General features: G+C 40.5%; 1 non-coding gene across 1 annotated transcript; it reads left to right on the top strand.

Annotated features, from left to right (window-relative positions):
* Positions 1-970: 970 nt before the first annotated feature.
* LOC141593885 (small nucleolar RNA R71) lies at positions 971-1,077 on the top strand. The gene has a single exon (XR_012521941.1). It is a non-coding gene; the product is annotated as a small nucleolar RNA R71 (small nucleolar RNA).
* Positions 1,078-6,175: the final 5,098 nt, after the last annotated feature.

The raw sequence follows: 6,175 nt of genomic DNA, 5'->3' as shown, positions 1-6,175 counted from the left end.
CAAAGACTTATAAATACGGAGTATTACACTTTCCTTGTCACTAGCATTCACAACATCTTCATCAACGGGCCTCTTCGGCCCTTCATACCTTGTACCACTCCTCAAATGGATGGCACTCACCGATTCTTATCTTGGGGGATTACCTTGAGGTGGTAATTGCCCCTTTTGTATTTGTGAACTTGAAGATGCCAACTGAGACACTTGGGTCTCCAACATCTTTGTGTGAGCTAGTATGTTGTTAATGGTGATGTCTTTTGCTTGGCTATCCTTTTGCATTTGAGTGAAAAATTCTTGTTGGTTCTTTTGCATTTGGAGGACCGCTTTTTGAACATCAAAACCTTGGTCATTTGTTTGATTGTATGGAGTTTGATTTTGATAACTTTGGTTTTGATTGTAAAAGGGTCTTTGAGCTTGGTTTCTCATTGGAGGTGGGGTGTATGTTGTTTGAGGATTTTGAACATTTTGGATTTTGTATGAGAGGTTTGGATGGAATATCGTGTTTTCATTGTAATAGTTGGAATAAGGGGTACCACTCTTGTATGCTTGGAAATCATTCACTTGTTCACTTGTTCCCCTACATTCACTTTGGTCATGTCCCAAAGTTCCACAACTCTCACACACTCCACTTGGAATTGATGAAGATGCCACCATGGCATTAACATGTTGCTTAGGTGATTTGGAGGCTTCTTCAAGCTTAGCCATAGCCTTCTCAAACTTCAAATTAATGGTATCAATATGAGAACTAAGTTGAGCACCCAATTGAGTAATATAGTCCACTTCATGCTTTCCTCCTCTAGTAGCCTTACGAGGTCTACTATATTGTGAGTTATCGACCGCCATTTCCTCAATCTTGTTCCATGTTTGATTATCATCAACTTCGGTAAACATACCATTTGATCCCATATTGAGAATGTTTCGGGAGTTTTCATAAAGACCATTCCAAAATTGTTGTACCAAGAACCACTCGCTAAGTCCGTGATGAGGACATGAGCGGCAAGTTCCTTTGAATCTCTCCCAAGCTTCATACAAAGATTCTTCGTCTCTTTGTTTGAACCCGGTGATTTGGGCTCCCAACATGTTAGTCTTCTCCGGAGGATAGAATTTTTTGTAGAAAGAAAGTGCCAATTTCTTCCAAGAGTTAATACCAAGAGTTGCCTTATCTAGGCTCTTTAACCATTGTTTCGCGGTACCGATCAAAGAAAAAGGAAATAAGACCCATCGAATTTGGTCTTGAGTAACTCCGGTTTGAGAAATCGCATCACAATAGTCAGAAAAAGTCTCCATATGAGAATGAGGGTCTTCACTGGGCATCCCCCCAAATGGGCTTCTTTCGACTAATTGGATAAATGCGGATTTTGCAATGAAATTACCGGTCAAATGTTGTTGTGTAGGAGGACCATTTGGTAGGTTCTCCTCGGTTGGTACGGAATGTGATGAAAATTTAGGCATTGTAGGTTGATTTTGTGTTGGGTTATCCTCTCCTTCTCTTGAAAAAGGGTTGATGAACTCAATAGTATTTGGTTGAATGTCCACAATCTCACCAATACCTCTCAAAGTATTTCTAGCAAGTCTTCTATTGTTGGTCAAAGTTATTTCAATTTCAAGATCAATGGGTAACAAGTTCCCTTGTGATCTCCTAGACATGCAAAATATCAAACAACTTGAAAACAATTAGAACAAACCTTGAGGAGTTTTACTTCCCCAAGGTAAAGAAAGACACAACTAAAAACAATCAAAGAAAATCAAATCAAGTTAACACTGTCCCCGGCAACGGCGCCATTTTTTGTCGGTGCTATTTTTCGGTTACTTGTCGTTAAGAGTTACCTAGACCAAAACAATATTTATAACTTCACAAACTACTCTACTCTTAGTAAAGTGGTAAGTAAAGGTCAGATCCCAAGGGACGGGTATTGATGTAGGATTTTCGATTGCAAATGGTCGTGTCTAAGGGTGTCACAAGTTGGGTTGAGGTAGGAGATCAACTAAACTAAATAACAATGCAAACAAAATAATGAAAGCAAGCAAGATGATTAAAATGAGAAGTAAACAATTGATTAAAAGCACTAGGGTGTCATGGGTACATAGGGGATTCATGGGATTTGATCATACAAACATGTTTTCTACTAGATGCAAGCAATTATTGTTGTGATGGGATCGAGTTAGTGTATATCTTACAATCCCTAGGAAAGTTTGGGTCCCGGAGCCGAATCGATTAGATTGTACAACACCTACAAGTCGACTTAATCCTCCCTATCCAACTATATGCATAGTCTAATGAGACTCGAGTTGGTTTATGTCTTACAAGTCTCATTGAAAATATAGGTGATGGGTAAAAAATGCAAGGATTCATAGGCTCGCATTTCATCGAACATAACATGTGCATAAGTTGGAATTACAACAAGCAAGCAAATTAATTATGAAAGCATATTAGATTAAGCATGAATCAATCCCCATGTTGGTTTACCCTAATTCCCCATTAGCCCTAGTTAAGGAAATTACTCACTCATTATCAAGTTTAACATGCTAACAAGGTTGTCAATCATACTAGCACGGCAAAACATGATGAATAAATGAAAATGATTAACAATAATTAAAAAGGATTAAGAGAGAATTATACCTAAAAAGATGATTCGAAATAATAAAGCAAAGAATAATAGAAGTACTTGATGATTGATGGAAGGTTGTCAATCCTCCAAATAAACCCAAATAATCTTCTAATTACCCAAAATAAATGATGAACAATAGAGAAATTAAGGAATGATTAAGAAATGAGATTTGTATAAATGCTAAATTAAGAATTGATTACAAGATTAAGAGAGTATTAAGACTTGATTAGAATAAGATTAAGATGACATTAAGGTGACATGATAATCTAGGTAGTACAATGGGGTATTTATACTAGAGATTAGGTACAAAGATTAGGATTACTAAGGGCTTAAATGACTATTAAGACCCTTAAGAAAAGTTGAGGAAGTGCTCCTCTCCAAGGATATGCTCATCTCCGTTTTGGTGGTCTTCAAGTAATACGCTCGTCCCGAGCGTCTTGGCTGAGGGACGGTTGGTTCTGGAGCAGAATCCGAGCGGATTGTGGGTCGGGACGCTTGGATCATTTGGCCTCAAGACGAGCGTCTTGGCCTCGGGACGCTCGGACTATAGCAGGCAGACGCTCGTCCTGGGCACTGCGACGCTCGGATTCCTTCACAGTCACTTCTCTTCTTTTCTTTCTTCAACAATCCTCGGGGATCTTGTTGGAGATGCAAGGATCCTTTCATCATTGCCCAATCTACTTAATTATCTACATAGGCCTTCTAGAATTGTCTTCCCTTTTATGCTTGGTCATTGAATTCGATCAATTTATCTCCATTTTGCCATGAAAATGCAAGGTTTTCACTCTTTTCCTACCAAGGGAACAAAACCTCAAAGAATATGCAAAACGAGAAACTAAAGATAATAAAGGACCCAATTATGCACTAAAAATCATAGGAACGAGGCTAATTCGGGGACTAAATATGCTCAAATATGAGTCACATCAGTTAACCAAGGTCCGTTTGAGAAGTGTCGCCGCCTCGAAACCAATGCGCCGGTGCGCGCGGCGCGGGTGGCCCATGTCCACAGTTTGGCAACTCCGCTGGGGAGAATACACTTACATGTTACCCAGGGTGAAACTTGAACAAGGTTAGGGAATAGTTTATACAAGACAGTTGTCGGTTTTCATTACTCGACCTTCTTAGGTTGTTTTATTCGGCCTTCCTAGGCTTAACACAACCCATTCGACCAATCGTCCCGTCTGGACGGTCCAAATTCTTATATGGGCCTAAGGATGGATAGCGATTGACGTCAACCATACCATGGTACATACTCATGTTTGTATCAAGGGCTTTCACTACTCTAGGGAATGGACTAGGAACCGACCTTACTCATGTTGGGCACGGACCTCTCCACAGACTAGGGTTTGATTGCTTGGTATGGCAACCACCTTTTAAGCCAAAACCCTTTAAATGCACTCAGCATACCGTTATAATGCCCATATGTATGTTTGTATCATATACGTGATCACCATTTGTAAACAAAACCATGACGAAATTTTGTAAAAATAAAATCGTTTTCAAAATGTAAATATTTTCGAAAAATGGCCTAAAATAGTGCAAAATAAGCCGAAACTCTGTCCAAATATCGAGTCAAAATTCGGGCCTCAAACCCATTTCAAACCTCACTTCGAGTCAGCACTCCTACTGTAACACCCCCACACTCCAAGTGCCTTACCAGGACCACTTAAGGCATGAAAGCGCTACCATCTCGGTTCCCCGAGGCAATGATAATCATAAGACAATAACGAAACAACATTTAAATAGTAATAGTTTAGTGAATGAAATACAATCCGGAAACCTAACTGATAAAATGTGAATACATGTTCTCCAAAAACCAAATGTCTAAAAGCTAAACATAATGTCTAACAACAGCGGAAGACTCTTCTAACTGCAGTGATGACTCATCCCAGCTAGCCCATGTATCTCTACTCATACCTGCTCAACAACTGCTCACTATCCCCGAATGGATCACCACAGTTTTTAAAATAATAAACGGGGTCAGTACTAATTACACAATTTATATAATCCAACAACACAGCTCAATCGTCACAGATATACTCCGAACTCCATCACCAACTTCACAATACTGACTACACACTAAAGTGTGTAGCCCTGCCAGAGTGCCCATCGCAACAGGTCACTCCACGCCGCCAGTGGGGGACCGCAGCCGTTCCCACCTAATCCCCGCTCATATCCGTCGAGCGATAAACCCAAATCCATTAATGTGCACATCCCTTCTGTGGCGGGTTCCACAGAAGGCGAATAATGGGCGTGAAGCCACTCCCGCAAGTGACTCCACTCAGCCAGGGACACGCCCCGAAGAACACAGACAGATACACACAATCACAACTATTAAACAACAATCAAAACCAACAACCGTCACAATACTCGTATGATAACAATCAACAATCACAAATCACCACCAACACATTATGGGACTAATACTGAGTAGGGAAAACCCTACCTGGAATGCAATACTGATCAGACGATCTCAACAAATTTTATTATCAAAAGGCCTCTTCTACGAATCCTCCTCCTAACATATGATCATACAATTACTACCAATCAAGAGAGACAACAAAACCCCCAAATCCCCAAATTAGGGTTTAACCAACTTAAACAAAATACTATAAAAACAGTACGTAGATCTTACCCTCGACGCAAGGATCACAAAGGTGTAAAGAAAGATGAATTCCGACCTTCCAAGCTCCGGGATTTGTCAATAATGCGATGAATGCGAAGTACGTAGATTGATTTCTCTTTTGAAAGTAATAAGGTTTGTAAAAGAGTATTATGAAAGTGACGGAAGTGTTTATATATTAATTCGCATTATTAACAAAACCCGACAAATCATCCCCCCGTAAACCGGCTACTCGATCGAGTAACTGACGTACTCAATCGAGTGCCGCCTACTCGATCGAGTACCAAGGCTACTCGATCGAGTACCCAACAGGTCAGAAACAATTTTAAAACGCAAAACACCCTTACTCGACAGAGTAAGGCCCAGTCGATAGACTACCCAGAGACTCATAAAACCGTAGTATTACAGTCTTCCCTCCTTAAAAAGAACTCCGTCCCCGAAGTTCAAACCACAACAAAACAAAGACATACTACTATACTCCCGACACAACAACCAAAACAAAACTCAACATAAAAACATGCTACTAACCAAGCTCAACCCGACTCAAACCATTACTAACCATACCGACACAACACCAAAAAGATGTAAAGACTCTGAAAAACTCTTTGCGATCATCTCCTACCCCCCTAAAAGAAACAAGGTTACGTACCCGTAACCATACATACCTGATCAAAAAGAAAAGGGTAACGCTCTCTCATAGCCTCCTCTGCATCCCATGTAGCTTCCTCAGTCTCGTGGTTAGACCAAAGGATTTTGAGCAAAACTGTCTCTCCACTCCTAGTCTTCCTAACCTTCCGGTCAAGAATCGGCTTAGGCACCTCAAGGTATGACAAGGACTCATCTAGCTCTAAGCTCTCTGCCTCTAACACATGTGACGGATCACTCACATACTTCCGCAGCTGAGATACATGAAACACATTATGCACCCTCTCTAACGCAGCTGGTA

This window comes from Silene latifolia, chromosome 7, assembly GCF_048544455.1.
Source record: "Silene latifolia isolate original U9 population chromosome 7, ASM4854445v1, whole genome shotgun sequence".
Taxonomy (NCBI): domain Eukaryota; kingdom Viridiplantae; phylum Streptophyta; class Magnoliopsida; order Caryophyllales; family Caryophyllaceae; genus Silene; species Silene latifolia.
The sequence above is the reverse complement of the archived record's forward strand: the minus strand, read 5'-3'. Positions and strand labels throughout refer to the sequence as shown.